At 58.8% G+C, this 17648-nt stretch overlaps 1 protein-coding gene across 5 annotated transcripts in view; it reads left to right on the forward strand.

Moving 5' to 3' along the window:
• Positions 1–280: 280 nt before the first annotated feature.
• Positions 281–17648, forward strand: part of CLIP2 (CAP-Gly domain containing linker protein 2) — a 75370-nt gene continuing 58002 nt past the window's right edge. For 2 of the 5 annotated variants that reach the window (XM_023246988.2, XM_023246990.2), the window contains exons 1-2: positions 281–571; positions 12260–12359. The gene's annotated coding sequence lies outside the window, so the exon portion shown is untranslated. Of the gene's footprint in view, positions 572–4230; positions 4398–12259; positions 12360–16189; positions 16212–17648 lie in introns of those variants that run through there. The other 3 variants (XM_045047371.1, XM_023246989.2, XM_045047372.1) reach the window with 3 other exon arrangements.

Here is a 17648-nt window from a genome sequence, read left to right on the forward strand (position 1 = left end):
TTTCGGCGTCGATAGGTGACCATCGCCGAGGCGGGTGTGGGCGCACCCCAGACGCCCCACAACTGACTGCCTCCGGCGGAGGACAAGGTATACGGCAGCGTTTTCCGCCCGCCCGCCCGCTTGCGGCGCGGCGCGGCGGCCGGAGAAACGCGAGGCCACGTGAACGCGCGCCTGACCCCCGCCGCGCCAGGCCCCGCCCTCCCGCGCCCGCCCCAGCGCCGGCCCCTTTTGTTCCCTCCCGGAGCCGGGCCGCTCGCTCCGCTCCCGCTCAGCTCGGCTCGGCTCGGCTCGGCCGCGGGGCGCGCAGGCGGCGGCCGGGGCTGCTCGATCCGCGCCTCCCGCCTTCCCGCCGCCGCCGCCGCCCGGACGCGGCTGCGGCTGCGGCCGCGGAGCGTGGCCCGGGCCCGGAGCGCGAGCGCGGAGCCCCGGCCCCGGGAGGGGCTGCGGCCGGTGGGCAGCGGCGCGCGGGGAGGGGCCGCAGCATCCTCTCCCCCCGCGGCGTCCGGGCCGGGAGCGGAGGAGGCCGGGCGCCGGGCCTCCCGCAGCGCAGCCCGCAGCCGGAGGGGCGCAGGTAGGAGCGGCCGGAGGGCCCCCGGGGGAGGGGGCTCGCCGGGCAACAAAGGAGCGAGGGATGCGGGAGGCGGCGGCGGCCCGGCCTGAGCTGCAGCGGGGCGGCCGCCCGCAGGCATTGTCGGGGCGTGGGAGAGGCCGGAGGGCCGGGGGCCGGCGGGTGGGCGTGAGCGGGAGCTGCTCCCCGTGCACCCCCAACTTCCCTGTCGCCCGCAGGCGAGGAGAGGACGCTGCTGGCGTTGGTGGGGAGGGGGGTGCTTCCCGGGCTGCGAGTCCCTTCGGTGAAGGCATCTCCGGCACCGTCGGCGCCCGCATCCGCAGACTGGGATTCGGCACATCTGTTGTGGGGGCTGCCTGTCCCGGCTCTCAAGGGCAGCGCCGGGAGGCCGGACGCGACGCAGGGCTCTCTGAGCTCCCAGGCGGTGGGGGAATGCGGGGGGGGGGGCACAGCCCGGTGGGCGCGGCCATACAGCCCCCTTTTCCAGACCCCGGGTCTGGGAGAACACGGAGCCCCCGCCCCGCCGGCTGGGGTCGCCCGGCCGATTCCCTTTGCAAAACTTGGTCGAAGTGCATGGTGGAGGGGGTATGGGGGAGACCGGGGCGGGGCGGCATCCCGCCAGGGGTGCCCCCCCAGGCTGGCGCTGGTAGCTGGTGAGGCAGCAGATTTTCTGCCCTCCCCACAGGGAGGGGCCATCGCCACCGAGATGCTCTGCTGGGCCTCCAGGGCGCGCCCGTTTGGGCCCTTCAGGCGGGGCTTGGGCGGGGCGGGTGCCCACTGGGCACTGCCACGCAGGCCCTGGCCCCACCCTGGGAAGGACGGACAGAGGGGGCACCTTGCGGGGGGGGGGGGAGTCACACACCCAGCAGCGCGTTCCCAACCTTGGATACCCCGCTTCTCCAATATGAGGGGGGAGATGTCCTCACCCCTGTAAGATGCCCAAGGGAGGTTAGTGGGGGTAGCAGTGGCCTAGGGCTGCTGGCAGAGGAGGAGGAGAGTGCAGGGAACACCACGTGGGGCAAGACTCCTCACCAGTTGTAATGTAAACAATGAGCCCTTCATTCATCCAGCTGCTGTCACCTGGCCCAGCACTGCCAGGAGCTGGCAGGTACACAGAACAGGGGCCTCGCTGCCCCCAAAGGGCACAGCCCTGCAAGTCTTGGTGGCTTGCTTGATGAGTGCCTTGGTGGGGTAGCTGGAAATACAGAGGAGGGACGCCTGGAGGACGGGGTGGAGCAGGAAGCTTGATGGGGGCACCGGGCATAAGTTTGCTGCCAGGATGCCACACAAGAGCTTCAGGCAGGAGAAGTAGCGGGGGTAAGTGGTTGGAGTCCTAAAAGGAGGCCTCCTGGCTGATGGGAAGGAGGAACAGTAAAGGATTTAGGTGATTGGGGCATGGGGTTTGAGGGAAGGGATTGTTCTGTCTCTTCTACTTTTTAAAAAAAATTTTTTAATGTTTATTTTTAAATGTTTTTATTTATTTTTGAGACAGAGAGAGAGCATGAGCAGGGGAGGGGCAGAGAGAGAGGGAGACACAGAATCCGAAGCAGGCTCCAGGCTCTGAGCTGTCGGCAACAGAGCCTGACGGGGGGCTCGAACTCACGGAGGGTGAGATCATGACCTGAGCGGAAGTCGGACGCTTAACTGACGGAGCCACCCAGGCGCCCCTAATGCTTATTTATTTTTGAGAGAGGAGAGAGAGACAGAGCACAAGCAGGGGAGGGGCAGAGAGAGAGGAAGACACAGAATCGAAAGCAGGCTTCAGGTTCTGAGCGGTCAGCATAGAGCCCGATGTGGGGCACGAACTCACGAGCTGTGAGATCATGACCTGAGCCGAAGTCGGCAGCTCAACCGACTGAGCCACCCGGGTGCCCCTGTCCCTTCTACTTTTGCACATGGAGGGGCGGGGGGGGTGAGGGTGGAGGGGGTGGCCAGGCACCTTCCTCCAGGGGCTATAAGCCCAGATTGCACTGGCACCTGCAATGTCTGGCCCAGGAGAGACGTTGGGGTCTGGGCTCCGGGTCAGGTGGAGCGGGGAGGGTTGGAGTGGAGCTTCAAAGGCAGGGACTTTGCAGAAGGAACCCGGGAAGAGCCTCGGCTCACATGAGCTTTTGCACCAGCAAGCTTCTAGGTGCACCCGGCAGGCTGGGAAGGTGCTCTCTGGAATTCTGCACCCGGAGCTCAAACTCCCAAGGAGGGCGACCCACCCACAGAGGTACCAACCCCCCTGCAGTATCTGCTGCCTGATTTGGCGGTTAAGCGTTTGGATGCTGGCACCTGACAGCCTGGGTTCAGATTCCAGCTCTGTTCCTTCCTAGCTGTGTGACCTCGGACAAGTCACTGCACCTCTCTGCCTCAGTTTCCCTGTCTATAAAGTGAGGGTGCTTATGGTATCCACCTTTTAGCGTTGTTGTGAGAACCGAACGGATGGATGTGTGTGAAGTACGTGCGCTGTGACAGGGCGGGTGACCAGTGTTCATCGCTGCTCTACCCACATAGCTCCCGTCCACACACACGTGGCTTGTCCCGTCCCCCAGCTTGTGTCCGTGCTGGGGCAGCCGTGCCTGCCTGTTGGCCGCTCACCGCGGTCTCCTCCCAGAGCTGGCCCCTCCATTCTGGTCCTTGACGTGGGGGACAGTTCCCTCCTGGTGTCCTCTCCCTGGGCCCGCCACCCTGAAGGTTGACCCTGCCCTCCTGATGCCCTCTCCCCGCACCTCTGCTTCCGTGCTCAGAGGAGGGGCCAGCGGCCTTCCTGACCCTGCTGGTTCCCTGCCGGCCTCATCTAAGCAGTGGTGACAAAATACCACGGACCAGGTGGCTTATACCCAGCAGAAATCGATTTCTCACAGTTCTGGAGTCTGGAAGTCCAAGATCAGGGTGCCAGCATGTTCCAGGGGAGGCCCTCTTCCGGGTTGCACACTTCCTGTATTTACACGGCAGAAGGGGCTGCGGAACAGTCCGGGGTCCCTTTTATGAGGACACTGATCCTGTCCTGGAGGGCCCCTCCCTCCTGACCCTGTCACTTCCCAAGGCCCCTGGCCTCCTGACAATGTCACCTCACGTTGGGGCCTCGGTTTCAACATATGAATGTGGAGGTTGGGGGGGGGGTAGTCACAAACGTTCAGACCGAACCACCTGCCTGATGGCTCTTGGGGGGGATGGGGAACCCCAGCTTTCGTGTAGGTTTTTAAGAAAACAACACATACCGAGGGCTTACTCTGTGCCAGGAACCTTCGGCGAGCTCTCTAAATGCGTGTTTCCGTTTGTGGACATCTTCACGATGCTGCCTGCATTTTACAGATGAGGATGTCGGGGCACAGAGAGGTTTCCCTGTTGGCCTTTCGTGCGTCAAGCACCTACCGGGTGCCTGGGGGACACGCTACCATGTGCGTTTCACTAAAGCCTGGTTTGGGCCGTGCCTTCCTCAGACACCACCCCGGTTGCCCAAGTGCAAAGTCCAAGCACTTTCTGGCTCCCGCCCCCCCAGCTGGCTGTGCCTTGGCTTCCCGGCCGGCTCTCCCCACCCACCCACGCTGGCCTTACCCAGAAGTGTCTCAGCCTTAATGAGCTGGGAGCGGTGGGCGTGGCTTGGTGAGCAGGGAGGGGCCTGACCCACGTCTTCGGGATTATTTTCTTACAGGGGAACAGGAAGCTTCTCCAATTAGGTTAAGTGAAAGGAGAGTTCGGAGGGAAAGGAAACTTCTGCAGCAAACAGTTGCAGGCCGCCCGGCTCCCCCAGGACCCGGGATGCTGGCAGACAGCCCCGCCTCTGGTTTTCCTCTTTTCTGGACTGCGGTTTCATTTTCTCTGCCTCTCATCTTCTCTCCTGGTAGGCTGTGTCTCTCTGGGTTGCTGATGTGACTGCCCCGAGTGGGGGCTTTAGCTTGAGGCCACAGGACCTCCTGCGGACACTCCCCTCAGTCTTGGGGTGCTGGAGAGACCAACCCGGCACCGGCACGGCACCGGCACCGGCTTGGGCGCCCAGCTGGTGGGCGGCAGGCCATGTGATCTCTGGGGCTGGGGGTGGGGGCGGGGAAACGGTGCCGGGCACCAACTACAGTGTCAGCCGCTGGAGGATGCCCACGTGGTGTGTGCTGGGGGAGGACGGGTGAGCGGGGCATCGCTAGCCTGGAAAACTATCTGACGGGAGAGGCGGACCCAGAGCCAGTTAACTGCGGTCTCCACTGCGGTCTCCACCTCCAGGCAGCGGCATTTGTTGGGAGTAGCTGGAGTGGCCCAGCCTGGCCGGCGTGGGGACCGAGGGTGCCCTCCCCACCCCCAGCCCGGGCTCAGGAGCAGATGAGGCTCCTCCCTTCAGGACCTGGAGACCTGGGCCACCCCACTGCCCACCCTGTCCCACCGCCCCCTTCCAGGGCTGCCGGGGTCGGCGCACAGAAACAGGAATACAAAACTCAGGGTCTCAGAGGAAATACTTGAAAACGACAATGGAGTGTGTCCCTTCTGAATAGAAAGCTGATGGGACGCGTGGGTGGCTCCGTTGGTTAAGCGGCCAACTTCAGCTCAGGTCACGATCTCACCGTCCGTGGGTTCAAGCCCCTCGTCAGGCTCTGTGCTGACAGCTCGGAGCCTGGAGTTTGCTTCGGATTCTGTGTCTCCCTCTCTGTCTCTCTCTGCCCCTCCTCCACTTGTGCTCTGTCTCTCTCTCTTTCAAAATAATAAATAAGCATTAAAAAATAAATAAATAGAAAGCAGAGCATGTCAGGTGGTTTTTATCAACAAGGTGTAAATTCGGGCCCTGGCCCACCTAATGCTTCTGTCTTCCCTGGGCAGCTCTTGGTACATCTCTGGAATCTGCCTTTGACTCTGCCCAGGAAAACACCTGCTCTGCACACATCCCTTTTCACCCTCGTGGCCTCTTTGCCACGAGGGGGTGGACTTTCAGGCTCACAAGGAGTCCCTGTTTTTCCAGCCTGGAGTTCTCAGCCTAAAGCCCACCACTCGTGTGGTCCCTAAGTCACTTGTGGTCCCACAAGTGTGTCACCCTAAGTCAAGTGTGAAGCTGGACGCTGCCACAAGGGAGGGGGCAGCATTTGGTGCCCGGGGATGGTTTGCTGCCTTGTGTCCTCATTCTGCTCAGGCTGTTCCCTTTTCTACTGTGGACTGTTCCTTGCATAAATTCGTGGGTTCTCCGACACAGCTCACACTTCAGTGTCTGTGCCAGGGGTTGTGCCCAGTACCGGGAGCTCAGGGCGGAGGAGGGGAGACATCCGAGAGGGTCTTGTGTGTTCTTTGTGTGACTCCAGAAAGGGCTGGAGATGATTCGCAAAGGTAAACGCCCCATAACGAGATGAAAATGACCGGGGTAAAGAGCAAAGCCGGGGAGGCAAAAATCAAACGAAGCTGGAGGGGCTGCCGTACCTTCCGTGGCAGGTAACTTGCCTCTGAGCTTTCTAGTAGCCTGATCTGAGGGCGAGGCAGGTGTTTTGAGCGGTTGTATTGTCACCTCGCTCCTGTGAGCCCTGCTGTATATACCACTAAAGCCTAAGGGTCGGGCTGCCAGCCATTGTGGTCCTGGTATGGCGCTTGGTCCAGAAGGTAGAGGGTGAGAGCGGCTGCCTTCTGATCTTCCTTTCTTTACGTTTTTTTTTAAAGTTTATTTATTTGTCTTGAAAGAGACAGACAGCGTGAGCAGGGGAGGGACAGAGAGAGAGGGAGAGAGAGAGAGAGAGAAAATCCCAAGCAGGCTCCATACCATCAGCGCACAGCCCAATGTGGGGCTCAAACTCATGAAACCCCGAGATCGTGACTTGAGACGAAACCAAGAGTCGGACACTTAACCGACTGAGCCACCTAGGCGCCCCTCTGTCTTTAAATTTTTAAAAAATGTTTGTTTATTTTTGAGAGAAATTGAGAGAGAGAACAAGCGAGTGTGAGTGGAGGAGGGGCAAAGAAAGACGGAGATCCAGAATCCGAAGCAGGCTCCGGGCTCTGAGCTGTCAGCACAGAGCCCGACTTGGGGCTTGAACTCACGAACCATGAGATTATGACTTGAGCCAAAGTTGGATGCTTAACCGACTGAGCTACCCAGGTGACTCTGCCTTCTGATCTTTCTAAGCCTCCTCCTGGAGGGTCCCTGTGGACCGCTGAGAGCCAGGGTTCCTGCTCACAGCCAGCCTGTTCACTGGGGTCTGCCTGGCCCCAGGGGTGCGTGAGAGCGGATGAGCTAGGAGCCACACTGGCTCCTGCCCAAGAATCCCCATCTCCCGAGGAGGCGTGGGGGACATGATACAGGGAGTGTACCCAGTCGGCCCCAGGAGTTGGCTGAAGGATAGAAGAAGGGTGAAGGCGTCTGGCAGAATGAGCGACCGGGGGAGGGGTCTTAGGGAGCAATGAGAAACTCAAGGAAGCTGGAACGAAGGGTGCTGGTGGACAGGGTTCCCAGGAAATGAGGCCAGAGGCAGGTAAGGCCTAGGCTAGTGGGCAGAGAGACCACAGGCCATGGCCTTGGCACCCAGGGCTGGGGGGTGTCCTCCTGGCCTTGTCCTTGAAACCTCTGCCCTGCCCCCCCCCCCCAACCTGGGTGTCAGGAGGAGAGTTGGTCTTGATTCTGAGGAAGTCAAGAAAGGAAGTCAAGAAGGGTGGTTAAGAACTCAGGCTGTGTGGCCAGAGGGCCCGAGTTCGAATTCCACGTCTACTATTGGATCAGTTGTGTCACCCTAAGCAAACGATTGACCACTCCAGGCCTCAGTTTCCCACTAGTAAAGTGGGTGGAATTCATAACAGGGCTGTTGCAGAGGTTAAATGAGGTAGTATTTATAAAGCACTTGGGCCGGCGTGTGGAGCAGAACAGATATTGTGGGTCTGTGTCTCTTTAGGCTGGAACAGCTCAGCAGAAGAGGGGGGGGCCCATCCCACCTGGACCCCCTACACCAGGTGCACCCACACAGGCTCTGAGTCCAGCACACTGAAGAATCAAGCTCTGTGACAGAGAGTGGTGTGGACCTGGGGTCACCCTTCCAGCCCTGAGTAGGGGGGCGGTGCTCAACATAGTTGGTTAGTGTTGTTATGGACAGTAATAGTAGCTGTGTGAGTTTGGGAGAGCCTCGCGGGGCAGCTGTGCCACCTGGAGCAGATACCTGCTCTGAGAACAGGTCTTGGTCTCTGCTTGATCTCCTCCAGTGATGGGGGGCTCACTGCCTGCCTCTTTGTTCATTGGACCCAAATGTGGTTAGCATCCACTCTGTGCCCGATGCTAATTGTTGGGAACCTTCTGCCCTTCCCAGAGCTCGCTCCAAGCCGGCCAGTGAGTGCGGCTGTGGTGTGTGAACAAGCTGCCATGGATGTGGAGAGGAAGAGGGTGGTGGCGGAGGGAGGGCGTTTCCACGGGTTCGTGTTTCCTTCATTCATTCGCGTGCTCGTTAGGCGTTTTGAGCTGCTGCATGTGCTGGGCGCTGTCCTAGGTACCGAGAGCTCAGCAATGGATATGATCTGCAAAGAATCTGCCCTCTTGAAGCTGCCGTCAGCAAGATGTGAGGGAGTTTGCCAGCGGATGAGAGGACCAGCATTAGGCAGAAGGAACAGTGTTTGCAAAGGCCTGGGGATGTGGTAGGATGCGTATGGGTGTGGGTGGGCGTCTGTGGCATTCAGGCAGCTTTTGGTGGCTGGGGGTGGTGGCTGCCTTTCTGGAAGCACTAAAACACCATGAGGGCTTCTTAGTGACTGACCTCATCCCTGGGGCCACCAGGTTCTGCCCCTCCTCCGCCCATCCCATCCCATCACCCACCCACAGCCCTGGGTTGCCCTTTGTCCTTCAGAGGTTTAGATGGGGCCCCTGGCCCCCTGGCTGGTTCATGCGTTCTCCAGGCTGCCTCGTGGGCCCTGGATTGCATTCTGCCCCCACAGGCCCAGACCTCAGGGGGGCTCAGCCTCCTCCCTGCAGGGCAAGGCTCGAGAGAGGATGCTGGGGTGCTGACTTGGCATGCCTTGTTCAGGGAGGAAGGTTGGTGTTCGGGAAGGTTGTGCAGTGAGCACGGCACCGCTGTGGGTCAGGCCCCGGGTGCTTGACGTCCATGGGGCTTGGGCCTGCCCGCAGGGAGCTTGCAGAACTGCGGGGAGCCAGAGGCCCCGTGGGTCCCCATGGTTAGGCACCACCGCCCGGGGCTGTCTGATAGGCGGGAAGGACCCAGAGGGGCTGGGACCACCCCTGCTTCCTCCACTTCCGCTGCCACCCACCCCCAGCCCAGGTAATTAAAAAGAATTTTAGGGGCGCCTGGGTGGCTCAGTCGGTTAAGCGTCCGACTTCGGCTCAGGTCACGATCTCACGGTTCGGTCCGTGAGTTCGAGCCCCGCGTCGGCTCTGTGCTGACTGCTCAGAGCCTGGAGCCTGTTTCAGATTGTGTCTCCCTCTCTCTCTGACCCTCCCCCGTTCATGCTCTGCCTCTGTCTCAAAATAAATAAACGTTAAAAAAATTAAAAAAAGAAGAAAAAGAATTTTAAAGCCTTTTTATTGAAATACAGTATCCACGCAGAAAAGTGTGCATGACATAAGCATACTTGGTGAAGTTTCCAAACTGAAATCCTTGTATAATGAGAGCCTGCTGGCTCCCCAGAACCTCTCCTGTTGTCCTTCCGGTCAGTACTCCTGACCCAAGGGGGACCCCTTCCCTGATTTTTTTTTTTATGTTTATGTATTTATTTTTGAGAGAGAGTGCTAGTGGGGGAGGGGCAGAGAGAGAGGGAGAGAGAATCCCAAGCAGGCCCCACACTCTCAGCAACAGAGCCCGATGTGGGGCTCGAACCCACGATCGAGTGAGATGATGGCCTGAGCGGAAATCAAGAACCATATACTTAACTGACTGAGCCACCCAGGAGCCCCCCTGGTTTTTGATATCATCGGTAATGATTGTCCACTGACTTCATTTTTATTTATTTGTTTGTTTATATTTATGTACGTATTTAAAGTTTCTTTATTTTGGAGTGCCCAGGTGGCTCAGTCAGTTAAGCATCTGACTTTGGCTCAGGTGATGATCTCACAGTTGGTGGGTTCGAGCCCCGCATCAGGCTCTGTGCCGACAGCTCAGAGCCTGGAGCCTGCTTCGGATTCTGTGTCTCCCTCTCTCTCTCTCTGCCCCTCCCCCACTCACACTCTGCCTCTCCTGCTCTCAAAAATAAATAAACATTAAAAAAATTAAAAAAAAATAACACACAAGTGTATAATCACAGAGCTCAGACACGTGGTTGCATAGAGTTGTAGTTCATTCATTTGCATTGCTGTATTTTCTTCCATTGCAGGAAGAGAGCCCGCCTTAGTTACTCCTTCTCACGGGGTTGGATATTTGGGTTACTTTCAGTTTAGGAGCATTAGAACAGTCTGTCCTTGGGGCACTTATGTCCGCATTCCTTTTGGGGGCGTGCCTAGGAGTGGCGTCTCTGGGTCGAGATCAGGGTTAGTAGGTGAGATCAAACTGGTTTCCAAATCGCTTACCAGTTGACTCTCATCTCGGCAGTGGGCGAGCGGTCTGGACATTCTGCAGCCTCACCCATCCCTCGTGTGTCTGCTTCACTTTCTGCGTTCTGGTGAATATGGCGTTAGCCAGACGAGCAACAAAGGAGAATGTCTTTCCATGTGTTTGTTGGTCTTTTAAATACCCTCTTTTCATGTAGTGCTCTTTGAGGTGTCTTGCTGATCCTTCCAACTTGATTTGTTGGACTTCTCTCTGTATTCTGAATATGAATCATTCTTGGAATGTAGGGCTTGCAAATGTTTTCCCCTTCTGTGGCTCATTCCTCACACAACACTGTCTCTCTGTCTCTCAGTGGTATCATTTGACGTACAGAAACTCTTAATCTTTTTTTTTTTAATTAAAAAAAAATATGTACTTAAGGGTGCCCAGGTGGCTCAGTCAGTTAAACCTCCGACTTGGGCTCAGGTCATGATCTCGCGGTTTTTGAGTTCGAGCCCCGCGTCGGGCTCTGTGCTGACAGCTCAGAGCCTAGAGTCTGCTTCAGATTCTGTGTCTCCATCTTTCGCTGCCCCTCCCCTGCTCACGCTCTCTCAAAAATAAACAAAAAACATTAAAAAATTTTGTTTTGAGACAGAGAGAGCAAGCAGGGGAGGGGCAGAGAGAGGGAGAGAGAGAATCCCAAGCAGGCTCTGTGCTGTCAGCACAGAGCCCGACGTGGGGCTTGATCCCACAGACCATGAGCTCATGACCTGAGCCGAAATCAAGAGTCAGACACTTAACTGAGCCACCAGGTGCCCCCCAAAGCTCTTAATCTGGTCCAATTTATCCGTCCTTTCCCTGTCTTCTGGTACTTTCTGTGTCCTGTTAAGAAATCTTTGCCTATCTCAGTCTTTATTTATGTCTCTTAAATACTGTATTGTTTTGCCTTTCACGGTTAGACCTGCTGTCCCTCTGGGATTGGTTTTCGTGTATGACGTGAAATAAACATACTGGTCTCCCTTTGCTGCCCTGACAAATGACCACAAACACAGTGGCCCTCAAACAGCACAGATGTATTATTTTAGATTTATGGAGGCCAGAAGTCTGAAATGGATCTCTCCCGGCTAAAATCAGGATGTCAGCAGGGCCGTGTTCCTTCTAGAGGCTCGGGGAAGAATCTGTTTCTTGCCCTTCTCCAGCTCCTAGAGGCTGCCCGCATTCTTTGCCTGGTGGCCCCTTCCTCCATCTTCAAAGCTACCAATGTCACCCTGAGTTATGGGCACGCTGCCATCCCTGTGATTCTGTCCCTCCTGCCTCCCTCTTGCACTTGTAAGGACGCTTGTGATCACATTGGGCCCGCCTGGATAATCCAGAATAATCTTCCCATCTGGAGGTCGGCTGACTAGCATCCTTAAATTCCATCTACAACCTCAGTTTCCCTTTGCCATGTGTAAGCTAACATCGTTAACACATTCCAGGGATAGGGACATGAAAATCGTTGGCGGGAGGGGGGGGGGCATTGTTCTATCAACCATGGGTGGGTCATGATTTGTTTTTCCCTATGTGGTTATGGGGACCCAGAACCACTTGTTGTAAAGATCATCCTTGGCTCAGGGGTATTTTTTAAGTTGCTTGTGCAGATTCTAACCCTAGGGAGGAGGCCTGGCTGGCTGGGTTAGGGAGGAGACCCCGGGTGTTGGGGTGTTTCCTGGCCTACGTGTGTTGGATGTAGTTGCAGCGAAAAGAGACTAGGTCAGGGCACTGGCCTGGGAGACAGGACGCAGGAGCGCTTTCCTGCCTGTTCTGCCTAGATCGCTAGGTGACCTCAGCAGGCGCCTTCCCTCCCTCAGCCTCTGACCGCTTCTGGTCTCAGGGACCCCTCTGCCCAACACACGTTTTCGGTCACTTGGACGCTTGAATCTCATCGTCCTGTTCACTTGCTCTGTGACCATCAGCCTGGGCCTCAGTTTCCCATTCTGTGAAATGGGAATAAAGGTGGGTCAGAGGGCAACTTGAGTCATGTTGTTCCCAAGCCCTTCTCCTTGGGCCTGGCCGGGACCTCATCCAGCGGAGCCAGGCTGGGTCAGTGGCAGGAGGGCCCCAGCTGTCCAGTCGCTGGGGCCATGAGTGGCCCACAGTCAGGAGCAGGTTCTCGGCGCCATGGTTGTCCCCTGGTTCTGAACGTGCCAACTGTGTGTGTGTGTGTGTGTGTGTGTGTGTGTGTGTGTGTAAGTGTGTGTGTAAGGCCAGGAAGTATATTGACATTGGTGTCCCTTCCCCTCCCCAGACCCGACACAGCCCTGGTCCCCTCTGCTCTGCCGAGGACAGCATCTGAACCACCTCCAAGCTTGAGGGACGATGGCCGCGCTCCAGTGTGTGCAGCTCAGGTGAGACTGACAGGCCGGTCACTCCCAGGGCTCCGGAGTCACCCCGGGCCACGGGCAGGACAGGGAAGATGCTAGCTTACAAACTGGGATCTACAGCCCTGAGCTCAGAGGCCGAGAGGTGCGAGGATGCTGAGCACGGGAGCCCCGTCTTCTGGACGGACTTGGCCCTGCTCGTCTCACAGCCTCAGGCGCCGGAGAAGCTGGGGTCATCTGGGGCCCCGGGGCTGTCCCCTGCTCCGCCCTGCGGGTGCCCCGCCCTCCGCATCCATGCCGTCTTCCCAGCTTCGGCCTGCGCCTCCCGAAGCCCCGTTGGCTGGTGGAGCCTGGGTTCCGGCTCCAGCTCTGCTGTGAGGCTCGGGCGGGTCCCTTCCCCGGGCCGGTTCTGGATGGCTGCCAGGCTCCTCGTACTCCCAGGGTGACCCCGCACCCCAAGCAAGGCCCATCACCACCCTCTCCTGCATTGGTCAGCGGCCATATGCGTGCCGGGCTTGCTCCGCCTGGACTGGCTCCAGCGTCCTCTGGGGCCTCGCTGACCGGGTGGGAGCGGAGGGTGGGTGTGGAGGCACAGGCACAGGCCGACGGGTGCCACGTCCCCGGCCATCCCGGGCCCGCCCGAGGGGCGGCTGGCACGGGGCTCCGGGCCTTGGCTTTCACCTCAAGCTGGCAGGACTCACAGGGAGGGGGCCTGTCTCAGCCCCACCCTGCTCTGGGCTCCCTCCCACGAGGGGATTCTAGCCTCACCGCCGGTCAAGTGCAGGCAGAGTGAGCCCCCCTTCCAAGCAGGAGGGGACAAGCAGTGAGTGCCAGCTGGGAGTAGGCCTGCGCGGACGGTGGTCACGCCCGTCTGCGGCGTTCAGGGGTTGGGGAGGCACTGGGTTTCCAGTGCAGGCGTGAGTGCTGGGGTGCCTGCTGGGGCGGGGTTTGGTGAGCCTTGGCCTGGTACTTGGCCCCCCTGGGGGTCACTGTCTGGTTCCTCAGGGCAGGTGTATACGGCGAGGGGAGGGACTCTTCTGTCTTGAAAAAAAATTTTTTTAATTAAAAAAAAATGGCTATGAAATATCTTAGGCACTCAAAAAACAAAAAAAAGAAAAACGGGGCACCCGGGTGGCTCAGTCGGCTGGGCGTCCGACTTCGGCTCAGGTCATGATCTCACGGTCTGTGGGTTCGAGCCCCGCGTTGGGCTCTGGGCTGACAGCTGAGTCTGGAACCTGCTTCGGAGTCTGTGTCTCCCTGTGTCTCTTGCTCCTCCCCTGCTCATGCTCGGTCTCTCCCCCTCTTTCAAAAATAAACATAAAAGAGAAAAGGACCTGACAGAATACGATGAACGCCCATGTACAGTCTGCAGGACTCAAGAAACAAATCTTATGAATAGAAATAAAGCCCCCAGTTACCCCCGCCCCAGCCCTGTCTCCACCCCACACACTGGCTGCTGCATGGAGCCCCGTGATGTACGCCCGGCAGGTGCCTCCCGGGCCACGCCTCGCCGCCCCTGTTTGGGCTCCGCGCCCACCGGCCCCTGCTCTCCGCTCGCCAACTCTTGGTATCACCTGGCTTTTTGGCTTTTTGCCCATCTGATTGGGCGGGAAATGGGATCTCCTCGTGGCTCGGATTTGCATTTCCCTGCTGACTGGGAGGCCCGGCGGCTGTCCGGTCGGTCGCGTCCTCTCCTCGAAGGCTTCCTCGTCGTACCTGTCGGCTGTTCTTACCTGTCTGTCTGGGGTGCCCTCACGTCATCCTCCGTCACGTCACGTACTGGTGGGCGCTCCCAGCTTGTGATGTTCCCTGGCCTTGGCCGTCCCCGGCGACTCTCCCAAGGGCCCCATCACTCTGCCCCTTGCTGCCCCTCCGCAGGGTCCCTCGGGGACCTCACGCCAGCCCCCGCCTCCTCCCAGGTCCCACCCAGTGGGACCCTGGGTGCTCCCTCTGCACCCACACTGTTTGCCACCAAATGCTGCTTGGCACCTCTCCCCTCTCTGTCCCCTCCAGCCCCCGCCTCTGCATGGTTCAGGCTGCATTGTCGTGTCCCTTATGTATCCCAGCAGCCCCCGGGACAGTGGCCTCCCCTCCCTCGCTCCCCCCAGTGTCCTCATCCCCTCCCGAGTGGTCTTGCCAGTGTGCACATCTGATGTGTTGCACCCCTTGTTTGACATCCTCCGTGGACCTTCATCCATTGAGGCTGATGCCTGTGTGTGGCTGAGAGACCCCGCTGTCCCTCCCAGTCTCTGGATTAACGCCCCGCCACACGCACACGCACACACTTTGGCCAGTAAATGTCCAGCTGTTTGGCTGACCTGCAGAGCACGGCCTGCTCCTTGAGGTTCCCCTGCCTGGCCCCTGGTGTGCTGGGCTCCCTATTACAGAGCTTTCCCTCCCCCCCCCCCCCCCAGGGTGTTGCTGCTGCGGCCTAAGCCCTAGGGCTTGCAGTGAGTGGTCAGGGGCCACACGAAGTTCATCTGTGGGTGCCACATTGCCCGGCACTCGGATCACAGGGTCAGGAGAGGAGGGGGGAGTGTGGGCACCCTGGCTGCTGACAGCTGAGGCAGGAGGAGGGGGAGGAGGGGGAATCACCCAGGAGAGCCACCCCTGTCATTGGGGGTGGCAGGCCTGGACCTGAAGGCTGGGCTTCGGCCAGCAGCCCGGTCTTGCCAGAGTGCCTCCCTCCAGCCAGAGGCCCCGGGTGTGAGTGGCGGCCGGGTCTCCGGAGCCGGATTCCTGGTGCCGGCCTCTTGCACGCCCGCCCCGGGCATGGGCTTTCCACTGCCCTATTTGGCACCTTCCCCCGTTCCGTCGGGGCCGCACCCTGGGCCTCCGATTGGCGGAAAGTTCTTGGGCCTCGTCCCCACTCAGACTGCGGCCCGCCCACCCCCTTGCAGCTGAAATGGAAACCCTGAAATGCAGCCCGGGTTTGTCTTCGGTAAATGGCGACTGAGGGCGGCACAAAGGGGGCCTGTTGGTCTGAATGCCGCCCGCCCTCCTCGCCCCTCCCGCGCCCGCCTTGTCTGGGCCCTGAGTCCCTGGGGGAGGCGACGTGTGCACCCCGGGCCTCCCGAGATCTCAATAGAGAGCGGTTGTAGTGGCAGCTGCCCTTTCCCGGCGGCTCCCCTGTGCCAGGCACCGGGCGACACCTGTAGGGCGTGTTTGGACTCGCTCATCTGTGCCCCCCACGGGGCAGCGGTACCTTCACCCCGTCTTACGGGTGATGCAAGAGCCTCACGCCGGGCCAAGGACCCACAGCCACGCGTGGTGGGTTGGGGTTTGGACCCACATCGCCTTAAGCCTGTTCCCTCCTGTCTCCCAGGCCTGCCCCGCCCCCCACAGTGTGGCCAGAAGCCAATTTATCGCCAGGTCCCAGCTTTTCCCAAGAAAGCCCTTCCTTCCTCTATCCCGTGAGGAGGGCTGAGTCACAAAGGGGTGATTGGCCCCAGGCTCCTCCCCTTCTTCCTGTTCACCATGTGTTCTCTCCTCCCCTCTCCCCTTCGCACTCCCCCCCCCCCCCCCCCCCCCCGCTCTGGAGACCCTGGGGGGTGGGGGTGGCTGCCGGCCTGTCCTCCCTGGCCGTCCCCGCGTCACCACCCAGCACTGGTGGCGGGACCAAGCGAATGCAGCCGGCCCCTCTGGTTTTCTTTGTCGGCGAGGCAGCGAGGCCACGGGTCTCACAAATGCTAGCCCGGGCCCAGGGAGGCAGAGGCGGGCCGGCCCCGGGTCTGGTTCCAGCACAGCCGCTGAGCAGCAGGTGACTTTGGGTGAGTCCCTGAACTCTTCCGAGCTTCCGGCGCTCCTCCCGTGAGACGGCTCCCGGCTCATCAGGGCTTGGGAGGACTAACGAGGCCACATTCCTGCGAGGCCTGGCAGGTACATTTCTGCATCCTGGAGGCTGCTGGGACCGTCAGGGTCCGGGAGGGAGGAGGGCAACTGTGGGAGCCTCCGGAAGCCTCCCCTGGGAGGAGCGTGCTGGGGATTTGCGGCCTCGGGGGCCTTTGTCCTCTGGGCAATGGCAGGTGTGCATTCACACGAGGTTTCTGGATCATGGGCTCTGTGCCAGGCCCGGTGCTGGGACTGGGTGCTCAGAGAAGTTGTGGCCCCGCCTGGGGTTGCCCATGGGCTCCCAGGAGGCAAGATGAAGATAAACGAGAACAGTGTATGATCTCTCCTTGGCTCAGTGTGCAGTCCTGAGGTCTCTGTGAGCCAAAGGTTCTGGGAGACTTCCTGGAGGAGGCGGCATTGGGCTAGGTACAGGGGAAGGGAGGCAGATGGGAGAAAAGTCAGAGCGGGGTCTGGGAGGTAGGAAAGTGTCAGGTGGGTGGTGAGGGAATGCAGGGTCATCAGTGGCAGGTGCTGGGGACACTGTCTTAATGCCTGGGCCTTGCCTCAAAGGGCGTGCTGGCCAGCGGGCAAGTCAGACGGGCCACGTAAAAAGCCACAGCATCAGACTGTCAACTGGGCTGCTCACCACAAGCCACTCAGTCCTACGTGCTGAGGAGGTGAGCGGGGCCTCCTAGGTCTGTCATCCCCGTGGGCCAGTGTCATTCATTCTTTCAGCAGTGATCTATTGAACACCTGTATTCACCGGGCACCCTTGTCAGGACTAAGGGTACCATAGTAAACAAAACAGACCCTAGTCCCCTTCCTTGATCAGTGGCAAAAAACAAAGGAGGCTGGAGATGGGGAGGACTCGGTAGGGGTTGTAATTTCAGAAGGGGACATTGGAGCACATGCTCGAAGGACTTGAGCAACGAACATGGATATTTGAGGCAGAGGGAATCGCGTGTGCAAAGGTCCTGAGGCTGCAGTGTGCTTAGTGTGATCCAGGAGGGGCCAGAGGCCAGTGGGGCCAGCGTGAAGTGAGCGAGGGAGGACCGTAGTGCTGGAGGGAAGAGATGAGGAGGGCTTTAAAGACCCGCACACTAACGTCTATGGGGAGCCTTCGAGGATTTTATTTTGTTATATGATTTTTAAAAGTTAAGATTTAACTTCCCATAAAAACCATTTTAAATGTACAGTTTGATGACAGATTTGCTACTTAGTACAAGTATAAGTTGTACGGCCATTATAATCCATTTTTAGAACCCTTCTACCTTCTGGAAAGTTCTCTCATGCCTGTGTGCAGTCCATCCCTGTTCCCACCGCCAGGCAGCCACAGATCTGCTTCTGTGTTTATGGTTTTGAAATTCCCTATAAATAAGAATCAACACGTACTGTTTTGTGTCTGATTTCTTCCAGTTAGTGTAACATTGATGAGGGTGGTCAATATTGTTTCGTATGTCGTGGTCCTTATTATCGGTGAGTAGG

This window comes from Felis catus, chromosome E3, assembly GCF_018350175.1.
Source record: "Felis catus isolate Fca126 chromosome E3, F.catus_Fca126_mat1.0, whole genome shotgun sequence".
In the NCBI taxonomy this organism is placed as follows: Eukaryota; Metazoa; Chordata; class Mammalia; order Carnivora; family Felidae; genus Felis; species Felis catus.